Here is a 15579-nt window from a genome sequence, read left to right as displayed (position 1 = left end):
AGCCTTCACACTGAGTATACAGCGTATACTCAGTGTGAAGGCTAAGCAAAGCATTGTGGGAAAAGATCACCGATCTCGATCCCACCTAAAAAGATCGTGTGCGGAACACGATTACTCACCCCTAGTCCTGACTTGTGTTATTTCATAATTTCACTAAAACAGTTCATGGATTTGATCAAATCACTTACTTTCTTTAGGGAAATGAATAGAGATGAGCGAGTACTGTTCGGATCAGCCGATCCGAACAGCACGCTCGCATAGAAATGAATGGATGTAGCCGGCACGTGGGGGGTTAAGCGGACGGCCACCGTCAAAGCAGAAGTACCAGGTGCATCCATTCATTTCTATGGAGCGTGCTGTTCGGATCGGCTGATCCGAACAGTACTCGCTCATCTCTAGAAATGAACACGCAATCAATAGTATTTTTCAGTCTCTTCAGCAATGCTAAAAAGGCTACTAACCGTCACATGTATTCTGGTATTATAGCATACCAAGAAAAAATATATTTACTAAGGAGTGGCATCACACGCACTAGGATGACACACCAGAGTACTGTAAACCAATAATAGAGTCACTTGGCAATTTCCACCCAAACAATCATCTCACTACTACGGGCAGGTATTGTTTTATAACTATATTGACCAGAGGTTTTCCTTTCTTTTTGCTCCCAGTTTAAGCAGATGGGTCCCCTGCACAATTATGTTCAATACAGCTAGAGTGCAGTATAACAAGAGAGCCTTGCAGCCTGTTATCTTATCTTCAAGCAGCAAAGTATATTCTGCTATTGACAGGCTGATGGCAAAGCCAAGATATATGACTCAATAAAGGCTATGTACTTAGTTCAACTGAGATATATTGTTGCTACCCGTAGGTAACCGCAGTATTCGTAGATGCATATCAAGAAATCACACTCTTGTAGCAATAAGCAATATTCCTAGTCATTGCTTCTCTTAGTTTTGATATCTAGCAGTCACTTAAAGGGGCTCTATCAGCAAAACTATGCTGATAGAGCCCCACATATGCGTGAATAGCCTTTAAAAACGCTATTCAGGCACTGCTAAAGTTATATTAAACTACCCCCCAGTTTTAAAATAAAACCCTAAAACATGGTGTTTTCTCATCTCTAGTTCCTAGGAATCATGACAGTGTTCTACACTATGTTTTATAGAGAGGTTCCTAGGAGCCCTGACAGTGTTATACACTATGTTTTATAGATAGGTTCCTAGGAGTCCTGACAGTGATCTACACTATGTTTTATAGATAGGTTCCTAGAAGCCCTGACAGTGTTCTACACTATGTTTTATAGATAGGTTCCTAGGAGCCCTGACAGTGTTCTACACTATGTTTTATAGATAGGTTCCTAGGAGCCCTGACAGTGCTCTACACTATGTTTTATAGATAGGTTCCTAGGAGTCCTGACAGTGTTCTACACTATGTTTTATAGATAGGTTCCTAGGAGCCCTGACAGTGTTATACACTATGTTTTATAGATAGGTTCCTAGGAGCCCTGACAATGTTCTACACTATGTTTTATAGATAGGTTCCTAGGAGTCCTGACAGTGTTCTACACTATGTTTTATAGATAGGTTCCTAGGAGCCCTGACAGTGTTATACACTATGTTTTATAGATAGGTTCCTAGGAGCCCTGACAATGTTCTACACTATGTTTTATAGATAGGTTCCTAGGAGCCCTGACAGTGTTCTACACTATGTTTTATAGATAGGTTCCTAGGAGCCCTGACAATGTTCTACACTATGTTTTATAAATAGGTTCCTAGGAGCCCTGACAGTGTTCTACACTATCTTTTATAGATACGTTCATAGGGGCAAATCGAATTGGTTATGTCAATAGAATCAACAGGTAAACAAATAACCAGAGAACAATCTGAGGGTCAGTAAAAACTAAATTAGAGAAAGTAAATTAGTCGGCACCTGGGTCAGCAGGTAGGGTCTTACATAGACCACCTCAGCTGCTAACTGCATAATCCCTGGGAGCTTCTGAAATTGCAGAAGCTTCCCAAGTTGACACGGTAACCTTGAAGGTATAATAGCTGAATTAAGAATCCTGACTGTGACAGTCTATATTTTATAGATATATAGTGCTAGGAGTATTCACAGTTTCATACACTATGTTTTATATATAGAGAGAGAGTCCTAGGAGTCCTGACAGTGTCATACACTATGTTTTATAGATATAGTCTTGATAGTACTGACAATGTTTTACACTATGTTTTATAGATATGTAATCCTAGGAGCCCTGACAGTGTCACTCACCATGTTTTGTAGATAAACAGTCCTAGGAGCCCTGACTGCGTTTTACACTGTTTTATGGATATACAGTCCTAGGAGCCTTGACAGTGTCATATATATATATATATATATATATATATATATATATATATATATATATATATATCCGTTGTTCTTTATTTCAGAACCTTGATGAAAAGAAGAAAAAATTTGGATACCAGAGAATTGACAAACCTATTCAAACTCTGCACACTGTATATACTAAAGTAAAATACCTTGTCTCCAGCCAGCCAGAAGCCTACATATGTCCAGAGGTACCAATTTGATCTAGTTTTACCAGTATGATTGTTTGTAATGCCTGAATCATGTTTCTGGTGATTATAGATGTGTTTTGACTCCATTATTTAATAATGCCCCATAAATATAAAAAAAATATTACTCACATCTCTGCTTCTAGCAGTGGTAGGTCTGGTCTTCTTTACACAGTTCCCCTAGCTATTATCACCATTGCCAGGGATCTAGCGTTAGTAGATGCTGCCATTCCCTGGACCCTGAGAGGGCCCCAAAGGTCCCTCTAAAACATACCACTGTTCCAAATGACATAAGGTAGGTAGGATACCTATTACAAATTTTGCATTGGGACCCAACAACATCAAGTTACACCTCGGAACATTAATATCCAGTTTGTGCCATGGAGTCATGTTTGACAATGTAACATGAAAATTTCTTATAAATACACAGAAAATTTAATGAAATAGATAAGGATACGTAACTGTGTGGTCAGCGGGGGACATTGACAGGAATCCCACAGTGCTGGCCATTGGTGTTTTAGCCCCAGGAAACCACGTTAGTAATGGCTGTGACCTTTAGGTTGCTTCTCTACAAATATAAATCCAAGTTAACCTTTGTTCATAACCTTCTAGACCCTCAAGTTCCATTCTGGCCATCAGTCAGAACCCTACCAGTCTACGGAGATCAGTCTTATGGGAAATTATTTGGATATTCAACTTCTTGTGGAGGAAGTGAAAACTAAAGACACTATCTGGCAGGCTACACTGAGGAAAGGTGGTAATTGTTTTCTATTAATACTCTGATCATTTTCTAATATGTCTAAACTATAACACTTGGAGTGAGTTACTCTATAATAGTGTGCAACCACAATGGCCCCGGCCTAATGCCCGATAGGGCCACCAATGAGTTCACTGATCGATTCAGTATTGTCTGTTTCTTGTTACTAACTACATTATGCTGATCAATGTTTCTCTTTTTTAAGTGGCCCGGCCATGGATGTGGTCAAGGCCACTGTGTGTGGCTGCACCCAAATATGAAGAGACACAGTTGGGAATATGAGTTTTATATGCAGCAGTATATGATATACATAAAATTGTACATTTCCCACTGTGTAAAGCTGGGTTTAAATCTACACCATAGTCTCCGTTGCCAACTCTGTCGCAGAAACCACTGAAAATCAGTGGAGAAAAAAGACCTGCACAGAGGACTTTTCTCTCTGCCACTTTCAGTTTTGAAATGGTGGAAACACAGCGGACCCCATTATAATCAATGGAGTCAACTGGTGTCAGCAGGTAACCACTGTTTCAGCAGTCTGGCTCTCTGTCGTTCAGGTTCCCCCATCAGGCCACAGTGCGACCACCCTGGGAAAACCGTGCAGGAAGCTGGACTGTCACAGTGACCTTATAGGCACCAGAACTACCAGGAGAGGTGCACAGGGTAATAGGTAGAGTCAGATACATGTGACGTCAGTTGGAGTATTGAGACACCCGCAGGTCCCTGGACTGAGATGATAACTGGGTGTCAGTGCTCCACTCCAACAAGGAGCTTGTGCCCAGGGCTTAGCTGCAAGGAAGGCGATGTCCAGGCCAGGATCAGTTGAAGTACTCACTGCTTTATTGTAACAGGGACCTGCTGGTTCACTTGTGAGCTGTAGCACAGTGGCTTGTAGCTGGCTGAAACCTTCCCATGTATTAGCAGAGAGTCTAAGATGTCTACAGGTCCAGCTTCTGGTCCCTGCAGGAGTTCAGTTACCTTGTAGAGGTAGGTGCAGGCTGCCAGGGTTGTAGCTCTGCTTAACCTGATATAATCCTGTCCTCTTACTGATAGTAATGCAGGGCGCTGTCACAGCTTCTCTACCCTGCTGCTGCGGCACCTCATAACAGCACCCAGTGTCTGAAACACAAGATGGCTACTGCCACACCACTACTTGCTTCTTCTTCCCTGGCTGCTTACAGAATACTACTTCCTCGCTCTGCTATGACTATTTCCTGTTCCAGCTACAGATCCACCCACTATACTTTGTCTTGCTATGGAGTCCACAACTCACCAGGACAAGTGAAACCAGAGAACAACAGCTTGAAAACATGTCACAAATGAATACAGTATGAACATGACAACATATACAAACAATCATAACATGTAAGGCACTCTTATGGCCACAAAACCATTAGTAACTCCTGTGAGGGGGTAACAACAGCATTAGTGTGAACCTAGTGTAATATCTGTATTTTTGTTAAAGCTAGAACTTTCATCTTGGTAATATGTGAAAGCTGAGACTCTTTTCTATGTGATATAAAACCAGAGGTACAGGGATACCCCCTAACCTGCTACTATTGTACACATACCTCCTAACTTTTGAAGAGCTGAAAGAGGGACAAAATTTGCGGCGCGCATAGCGTGCCGCAGCAAATTTAGCCCCACCCACTTTTGTGATGACTCCGCCCACTCATTACTTTTTCATGTCCCCGCACACAGTATAATCCTCTTACAGTCACCTGTAAATTATATGCCCCCCCTCTATCTCTCCCCCAGTTTCATATACACCCTTCATCTGCCCCCAGTTTCATGTCCCCCCTCCATCTCTACCCCCAGATTCATGTCCCCTCCATCTCTGCCCCCAGATTCATGTCCCCTCCATCTCTGCTCCCAGATTCAAGTCCCCTCCATCTCTGCCCCCAGATTCATGTCCCCTCCATCTCTGCCCCCAGATTCATGTCCCCTCCATCTCTTCCCCCAGTGTCATGTCGTCCTCTCCTTCATCTGCCCCCAGTTTCATGTTCCACCTTAGTGTAACACATTACACTTACCTTCTCCTTCGCTCCCTCGCCGCTCTCTGCACGCCTCTCTCTCTCTCTCTCGCTGACACAGTTGTAGACGCGATGTGACTTCATCACATCGCGTCTAAACAGCCAGTAGGCGGCATGCAGCGGTGAAGCAAGGAGCTGACCTGTGTCAGCTCCTTGCTTCAGCCGCATATGTGTTCAACTCAGATCTGTGTCCTCTGGACGCAGATCTGAGTTGAAATCGGGACATACCTCCCTCCAACCAGGACTGCGGGACACGTCACCGGAATCGTGAATGTCCCGCGGAAATCGGGACGGTTGGGAGGTATGTTGTACATACTATCAATACACTGTGAACACCAGATGGATCTCCCTGTCAATTACTAGGGAGAACTTTAGAGCTAATTTTCTACTAAAATAAAGTGAAATGGGTTAATAAAGTGTATTACAAAACTGTTCACCAACTACCATGTTCATCTACTATGTAAAAAACCCTCCTAATAGTAAATAATTGAAATGACACACGAACTTTAAAACAGTTGCCATAGGAGTTCATAGTCATGGGCAAAATCCACTAAACTGTCCCCATCAGTGTCCGCTATGACAAAGGTAACAGACATCCTCCTGTTTGGTACTTGGAGGGTTTCTTTAGTAGATTTGATCACACTCACTAGGGGAAGTCTCACTTTTGTCCTTATCTACAGTGATCTCAGTGACCGCTTCTCTTACAGGATATTTTGCTTTATTTATTTTTTGTTGCTATAGGTGAAATAACAGAGAATATACAATCAAGATCCTGGCCAACAATCCACAAAGATGAAGGTTTGTGTAGCATTTACGTAAATAAAGGTCAGGTTCTATCATCAATCTTGACAAATTTCAGCAGGACCAACCAACCCTCTAATATTTATAGGGTACTCAGGGAATTGAAGGTGAATTTCAACTTTGGGGCCCTTTAAGGTCCAGGACCCGGAGCAACTCCTACTGCTGCACTCCTATACCTAAACCTCTGTACATACCTATTTATGTTGAACCCACTTCCTAAAAATGTTATTCACCTATAAGAAAGGGACTAGAGATGAGCAAAACAAAGCTAATGAAGTGGAATTCGATCTGAATTTCAGGAAATATTTGATTTGCATCGAATCCGGATTTCCTCACGTGGTGACGAATCACACAGCTCTGATAAGGGGTTTTAACCCCTTGAATGCTGTGGTCAAACATGAAATTGCTTAATCGTATAGGTCTTTCCTGTTGCGTATGCTTTCACCTCTGTGCATTTCTGGATATATGCGCACGCCCTGCATGATCCGCACTTATATGTGCCTACTGTTTGCATTTTGTTCAGCAAAGTGCCATCTGATGGAAGAGGAAAAAGATGGCTCTCAGTCACCACATTGGCTATATTTCTGCCCCTCCTGTATGTAATCGAAGGGCGAGCTGTTATAATCCCTCTGGTGGCTGGAGGACCCCCCAGAAGGTGTCAAAGATTTGTGAGATTTCCCCAGCATATTTATTGTATGTGCCTATCATGCGTATCGCATTAGTGTCCTCCGTTCTCCTTCTGGGGACCAAGAGAGATTCCCTCTGTGTATTCCTAGCTATCTCCCATGATTTTTCCAGTAAACCCTGTGGGTATCCCCGAGCCAGAAACCTTTCTACCAGGGCTCCGCTATGGTGTTCATATTCAGTCATTGAAGAAACTGTTCTTTTGGGATACCATGCTTTAAGGGTAAGGGATGGTGGCTACCCCAGGACAAAAGAGAATTGGTTGCTGTTTCCTTTCTGTACAGACTGCCCTGCTCTGTCAACGTGATCATAATATCTAAAAACTAAATCTGATTTTTATGTATGGATGAAGTAAAGTGTAAATTGAGATTATTAATTTTCAGATGGCATATGAACTGCTGGAAAAGGTACCAGACCAAACAATCACGACATTGTCGCTATAGCACAACCAGAGTACGATGTATTTGGCCCACTGTTCACAACTTTCTCCGAAAACCACGGTTTCCTCCCAAAACCCTAGGTACAGATTCGTGTAGGTTGGCACGGCAGGGCACCCCATGGCGGTGCCCCGCCGCTGATGGTTTACCTTTCCCTCGAATAAGAACACATTGTGGGAGAGGATAAAATGTAATAGTTCTAACTCAAAATCCCTGTGGTCCGTAAACCGTGACCCCGGGTCCCCAGGAAGCGCCCCACACCCCGGAACTGTAGAGCGCCTCCACGTCCAAGGTTGCAAGGGCCGCCCCTAATGGTATCTGGATACCCTCCAAATGACGGAGGACATCCATTGTGTCCCGGACATAGGAGGGCAGCGCAAGGACGAACGGGCATAAAATTTTGTCCACATATTCACTTGCATGCTGTGTCAGCCCCCCTATGCCTGAGACAATGGGGCGGCCCTTGAGGGGAGAGTAGCCCTTATGGACTTTGGGAAGAATGTAAAACATGGGGACCCGGGGGTGCACTGGGAGCATATATTGCCACTCCCTATGTGAAATGAGCCCGTTGGCCTTAGCACGGTCCAGTATATCTGTGAGCTGAGCATAATAGTCCTCCATTGGATCGGAGGGGAGGATCTCGTAGCCAGTCTGATCCGATAGAATGTTCAAACAGATCTCAATGTAGTGGTCACGGTCCAAGACCACCAAGTTCCACCCTTTGTCGGATGCCTTAATTATTATTGAATTGTTGGCCTCCAATGTTTTTAGGGCTTTAATTTCTCCAGAATTCAGATTATTTCGTTTAAACCTAAGATTCTGGGAAAGTCTCTCAAGTCCGTCCAACACCAATTTTCAAAGGCATCTATAATGCGTGTGTCGCATGGGGGGGATTAGTTTTATTCGTAGGTCTTAGGTTGGTTAGTTATAGGGACTCTGCATGGCCTTGCCAAATGCAGGCTCCAAATGTAGGCTCACGAGTGTCCTCAAACCCGCCAAATCTGCTGGATCCACTCCCAATTCTCTGGCCTGTGCACGCTCCACGGACTTCATATACTTAGGCCATCTCAATTTACGTGTGAATAATATTGTATCTTTAACCCATCCAAAGTGATCAAAATTCGTGGTCGGGACAAACGACAACCCTCTAGCTAAAACCGATCTGTCATCAAAATACGATATGACAGAGTCACCACTGGTTGTCGAAGAATGTTTTGCCTAACTCCCATTCCCCAACATCCCATTTGACTTGAGATATGGTGTGAAAAATAGTGGGGTTGACAGGCAGAGTGTCTCAAACAGGTGAGGGACACATTGAGCCTATTTATAGACCCCTGGGCCAAAATAAATCTTCACAACTGAAAATACCTGGGCCTATGAGGTCCGCCATGAGTTTCACACCACTCAACACCAATAATTGGTGGAACACTTTAAGTTACCTGCACAGTTTGCCCCTTTCCTGCACCAACTTCTGCGTCACCATAGATACTTACTATAGATAGTAGAAAACTCATCCGGTTTCTATTACTGCATGCTAGCTGCTTTTTTACTGAATAGAAAATTAAATGCAAATACAATACTACAATAATACAAATAGTACTTCTAGAAGCCAGCGGGAACAGAGGCAGGAGCTCTGCGCAAATCTCAAAAGGAGCTAAGAAGATATATCAAACCTATATATATAAATCTCTTCTTTTTGCAGGGGCCAGTTCTCAGGAGGAACACTTTGTGGACAGACATAGAAAGACTCTAATAGAGAACATCTCCTCCATTTATCCAGTTCTAGATGAGCTCCTGAGCTGGGGGCTCTTGACACCTGAGCAGTACGACATTGTGCGGATGAGGATCACCCACCAACAGCAGATGAGAGAGCTTTATGGATATATCAGAGGCTGGGGCCACAGAGATAAGGAAATATTATATAACGCTCTAAAGAGGTACAACAAATCACTTATCAGGAAATTGGAAAGTGCATAGACTGTTCATTCAGGAATCCCCACCAAAGAACACTATTGAGAATAATACACAAGAAAGCTCAACCTTCAGTGAACAAATTCTCCTCCGCACACTAAGCTCATATTCCTTATCCTAAGCTTTCCTTCCTCCTTTATTGCTCAAATCCAGGGGCGGATCCTGGGCCGGACGAGCCGGGTAACTTCCCGGGACCCTGCGCCCCGCGCGGCCCGGACTTAGGGCCGCACCACTAATGAGGCGACGGCCTCAGGCAGCACTATCGTAGGGGGACGGCATAGAGGAGCACTGGTCTGTGTGATTCGCTCCAGACCATTATTATATGCCGCTCCTCCTGAAAAACGCAGCAAAATATGCAATAAAAAAAGCTGTGTTCCCACAATGTAGGGGCCTTAGGCTAAAGCTACACGTTGCAGAAACAGCTTTTTTTCGTTGCAGATTTTGCTGTGTTTTTTGAGCCAAAGCCAGGAGTAGATTGAGCAGAAGGGAGACATATAAGAAGCTTCCTATATATTTCCCATTCCTTTTCTAGCCATTTTTGGCTTTGACGGAAAAAAAAACGCAGCTAAATCTGCAACAAAAAAAAATGCATTTTTGTAATGTGGGGCCTCAGCCTTAGTGTGATTCTATTGGGTGGTGACACTGTAACTTGATGCAATTATAGCCAAATCCAGTTCCTGGGCACCAGTGCGGTCACTTTGTTGTAAGTGTGACCCCGATTAATTCCTGGCTGGGGTTTGGCTGTTACTGCACCGCCAGGAACTAAAAGTGACTGAAATTAATCTGCGTTTCACTTACAGAAAACTGAGGTTACTAACGGCCGAGGACTGGATGGAGCATACAGGTACATTGTGTGTCAGCTCTTTACAGGTATGACCTTACTCTGCTCCCAGCCATATACATTACCTCTAATTGTGGGTTACGCATGTACTTACATTGCTTCTAAAGGAAAAGAACATGTGTATCCAGGCAAATAGTGGTAAGCGCATGTGGCTGGGAGCGCAGTATGACAGCACCCCTATGTTGTGGTTTGTGCTATATGACTTTAGTGTAGGTGTCGTCAGCTTTACAATTATTGACCGGAACTCCGAGGACCTCATCTTTGATTTTTTTAATTTAAATCGGCACGCCGAACAAAAAAGGTTGCCTACACAGAGAAGACAGACAACACGCCTGCTTCTCTGTGTGGGAGGCGCCGTGTGATGACATCACGCGCCTCCGACACTGAGATGCAGCAGACGTCCTGCGCGCTGTGATCCTGACTAATGAAGAGGAGACGCCGGCTGCATCAAGCACTCCTAGGTACGTGAGTATAACTTTTTTTTTTTTAAGGCGAGTTGCGGGTATTTAAGGGCTTGTTCACACGGAGTAAACACGGCACGCAATGTGCATGTTTGTCAATGTACATGTTTGCGGTAAACGCGCGTTAACGTGGCGCTAATGCGACCGCAAACATGCACCATCAAAATCGCGGCGCAAACGTCTCATACACACGGCACATTGCGTGCCGCGTTTACTCCGTGTGAAGAAGCCCTAAGGGGTCGTTAGGAGGGGGCACTTTATTAACAGGAGTTATTTATATAAGGGCTATTAGGGGCATTATTAATATAAGAGGACCTTCAATGAGTTGGGGCACATGCGGTTTTATATACCGCTGGAAAGCCGACAGTGCGCTGAATTCAACGCACTGTCGGCTTTCACGATACCAGTGCTATAGGCACTGCTGTGAAGAAGGACATTCCTGACTGATTGTCAGGATCACCCTTCTGACGGTGAAGAGCTACGGTACCGGCACCAATAGCTGTTCACCTGGGGCACAGATCATGAAAGATCGGCTTTCTAGCGGTATATAAAACCCCATGTGCCCCAACTCATGAAAGGTCCTCTTTAAGGGGCTTTGTGTAGGTGAGGACAATATGGGTCGGGTGCCTGGAGAAGTGAGGAGTCAAAGAAGTCTGTGTTGCAAACTTTACAGAGACAAATCACATGCTGAAAGAAGTGATCATGAAGGTCCAGAGGGAAGAGACAGGAAATGTGAGCGATTAGTCTGGGACATCTCCGGTAAGTCACCACAAAATGTTACACACTGTATCACTGCAATTTTACCACTAGCGCACCCCCTCCTCCTGGTATTCAGTCCGGCGGGGAAGGGGGGGCACCTTTCTGTCGTCCACCTCAGGCAGAAGAAAGGCTAGGTTCACCACTGCCTGGACCTAAAAAAACGCAGGTCGGGTCGGTCGGTTAGAAGCGCGAGGCCCTTAAAGGGGTATTCCCATGTCCCTTACTCACCAGTCTTCGCTGCTGTAAACTCTTCTTTTTTCCTGATTTTCTCACGTCAATAGGTGGGCGGGGTTTCATATGCAAAGCCAGCGGCGAGATGACGTCGCTTCTATGTCGCTTGCCTTGCGTGCATGCTCCCGATGCACATGCATGCACATTAAAAACTACTATAATAGTACACAAATAAGGTCAGTTTTAGAAGTTGGTCAAACACAGCTAACTAGTTTAAAAAAAACGCCTCAAAAAACGCATTTTTAGGGCTAATTTTTTCAAAAAAATCCTGGGGGTATACCTCCCAGAACCCCTAGTAAGTAGGGCCAAAGTCAATTGCCCAGGGCCCCGCAAAGCCTGGATCCGCCACTGCTCAGATCCTGACCCCTTCATCTAGAAGTTACCCTGCACTCCATGCACTTAGTACCTGTATATTCCCAGATACCGGCTGGTGACGGCTCATACAGCTCCAGTTATATCACCTTATTTATTCCTACATGGCTGGACCATTGGACCACACAAGCCCTCTGACCTCTCGTGTCTCCCTGTTTCCTCATAGATTGTAAGCTCTTGTGTGCAGGCCCCTCACTCCTATTGTTTGATATGTTAATTCTTTGTCACATTGTAATGTCTAATACTGTTCATGTCTCCTCTGATTTGTAATAATTATTATACAATGACATCTCAGTCCACCTACCATTTTGGGGTTCAGGGATTTGTGGGATATTTTTGCTAGTATTTTTTTGCTATGTTATATCACTGTGCAATTATTGTTTAATATTGAAGACTTTTCGTTAAAATGCTGTTATTTCTTCATACATATATGCATACATACATTTATACACATAAACTGCTTCTATATACAGAGTGTGCTAAAGTTTTAGACATATGTGTAGGTGGGGGGGCAAGTAAGAATGCTTTCAGAAACCAAATTTAACAAATTTTAGGAAATATTTATTTTACTGAAACTAGCTTTTTATAATGTAATTTTAAATAGTTTTAGAATCACCCAATAACCCTAAACTGGATAGAAGGCAACAAATATATAATTTTATTTAAAAAAACAAATCAAAACAATTTCCTGCACCAAGATATCTCCAAGCTATCCTCTTCCTATGATAGACTAAATATTTCCCACAGCTGTCTCTTTCAGTGACACTCTGATCTGACTGTGTAGTGACTCTGGAGTGATAGCAACCTCGAGTGGCCCTCTGACGCCTCCAATATCCTTGTATTGTGTATGTAGGACTGGTTACAGAATATGGTTTCAAACAAATATTTATTCAGACGTTTACTGGAGCTGCGCTGATGTAAGTTGCCTTGCCAATAAACTGTGTCTGAGGAATCTCCCTCGTTAGTTCAATGGATGAGACCCCCAATTCATGAAGAAATCTGTCGCTCTCTTAGTGGTAGATGAGGATCTAGGAGGAATTCACACTCCTCTACCATTACCAATGATACATCCTCTGATGAGGAATCCCATGATATAGAATGTGGTGAAGTTTTTTTCCAATGGATCCTCTTCATCCTCTTCTGATAGGGAAGATAAGGGGGAGCCTTAGTCTTTTTCTCTGGAAGAGGGTACCTGAAGGGTTATTTTAAACAAGATAAATCAAAAATGGTGAAGAATGACTATAATAACATCAGAATATAATAAAATAATAAGTGTTTAATAAATGTGGTTACAAATGATGTAATAGCTCACTGGATGGGGAGCCCTATTATATATCATGCACTGATATATACCCATCGTTCAATGACTTCCAGAGGTGCTGGCTACCCCATGAACCCAGCCGAGACTACCAAACAATAGCCCCCTCCAGCTTTTATAGTACCCTTGGGGTGGGTAAGGTGAGAAGCAGAAATGTCCTCTGTCAGAGAAGGTCTGTGCCCTCTGTGATTATGTACCAAAAATCAACATAGCTATATCCGAGGTCTCCCAAAAAAATCTGCCCTCCCATTTGATGATAAGGGGTTCTTGAATGACCCCCTTAGCTAAAAGGGCAGATAGGCTTAAAGAATGCATCCAAGAACCCAGTCCTCCACCAGTTGCCTAGAACAGGAAGTCCTAGACTTGCCCAAGGAGGAAGTGGCCCACTTCTACCTTTTTCTAATCAAAAATAAAAAAAACTAAATAGTTCATTCAGAACCATCATAAACCTGCCAAACCAGTTTCTGGAATCTGAAGAAAATGGAGGATAGAGATGATAAAATCTACAACAGCTTCGGTTTCCCAGTTGATATCCACCCCAAGGAGTATTCCCCTGGAGTAAGGGAGAAAAACTTCTTGATTTTCCTGTTTGATTTGTAGGCAAAGAGTTCTCTCTCTGGAGGAATATTTCTTAACTTACAGACAACTCTGCAGCCTCAACTGATGGTGACCCTGGAAAAAATACTGAAAGCATATTCTGAGAGCTGTATCAATAGACTTAACTTACATTTTCATCGATACATTATTAAACCAGACTCTACATGTTTCTAAATGTTGTCAGGAGTTACATAATAGATGAAGGCCAAATTCTGGCTCATAGGACACACTGATGCAGTGTCCACTTTGATAGCAGTGGACACTGTACAGTAAAGACACCAAGACTATAATGGAAGTACCACGACCATCCTCTGTCAAGTCAACTTTCACATTCTCTGATTCCTTTATATGGTGATCTGAAAGGAGGAGAAAATTTTGATCCACAATCTCTAGAATCCCTCTCATCTCTGACATGAAAGATCTCATACCCTAGTACCTCCCCTGTCTGTTGATGTAAAAAAAAAATTGTTTGGGTATCTGAGAGAATTCGCACATGCTGATTTCCAAGGCACACCAATTAGCCCTCACCTCCTTAAGATTGGAGGAGTTTTTTCATAGATCCCTTGGCCATCTACCTCGGAACAGGTAATTCCCTAAAATGTCATTTGAAGGGGAATAGTCTGAATTTTTGAAAATTTACTATCCAACCTAGACTCTGTAAGATGTCTAGAACTTAAAGAAGATCTTTCATGTCCTCAGGAACATGTGGTTTTATATACCGCTAGAAAGCCGACAGTGCACTGAATTCACAATAAAATCATCCAGGTAGGATATACTATAAAGAGAATGTTTCGCTCTCACATGGGCAAGCATCTCTGCCACCACCTTGAGGATCCAGAGAAATGCCAAATAGAAGAGTTTGATACTGAAAATGTTGGGAACACCCAACTGTATCTACCGCTACTCTTAGGAACTTTTGATCTTCTCGATGAATGAGAATATGGTAAAAATGTCTTTCAATCGGTAACAGATGGTCCTTCAGCCTAGCCTACAACATTCCTCCAGTTTGGCTGATCCAGTTGTTCTGAAGAGGGCAGAGCAGGCCAACAAAGACTTGATTCTCTTTTCTAAGGATTTTGCCTGTCTCTGATCTGTAGGTCTTTTAGAGCTCCTTGATCTACTATCTCAGGGGCCATTCCTTTGTTCCTTAGGTTACAGAGGGTTTCTTGGGTTTGGGAATGTTGCCGGTAGTCAGTCCTTGCAGCACAGAGTCATCACTGAAGCACCAGACTCATTTGCAAAGACTTTACATAATTGGCAAGATCTCTTTTAAAACTCCTGGTTATCTTGCAGTTTGTTGCTGGTTATAGTGTAAACTATTTGTGTTTAATCCAGTTATTCTCTTAATGCTCCCAGTCCAATTGTGTTCCCAGTGCAGCACTTTAATTACAATGGTTTCACCTGGATCCAGTTCTATGTTCTTGTTGACATCAGGCCCACAGACACAGCCATTCTACTATAGACCCTCCTCTTATTGTAAAGGGGAGCATATGGGTATGTTCACATGGCGGAATTTGGTTTCTGCCGTGTAAACTTCCACGCAGTTAACCACGACAGGATCCTGTTCCTAATTAGGCCCAAATGAATGGGCCTAAACAGGAGTGTGTCTCAAGTCGCAGACGGCGTGGCTCATTCAGCCACGGAATCCGTGGCAAGATAGGGCTCGCTTATTTTTTCCGCTACTAGCTAGCAGAGAAAAAAAGGGAGCAGCTCCCATTGAAGTCAATGGGAGCCATTTTTGGCAGGCGGATTTTGAGAC

The 15579-nt window shown here is 43.4% G+C and overlaps 1 long non-coding RNA gene across 1 annotated transcript in view; it reads left to right on the top strand.

Moving 5' to 3' along the window:
- Nucleotides 1-15579, top strand: part of LOC142208787 (uncharacterized) — a 532067-nt gene that overhangs the window by 230528 nt on the left and 285960 nt on the right. The window lies entirely within an intron of this gene.

The sequence above is a fragment of the Leptodactylus fuscus genome, chromosome 6 (assembly GCF_031893055.1).
Source record: "Leptodactylus fuscus isolate aLepFus1 chromosome 6, aLepFus1.hap2, whole genome shotgun sequence".
In the NCBI taxonomy this organism is placed as follows: Eukaryota; Metazoa; Chordata; class Amphibia; order Anura; family Leptodactylidae; genus Leptodactylus; species Leptodactylus fuscus.
This window is presented reverse-complemented; position numbering and strand designations above follow the sequence as displayed.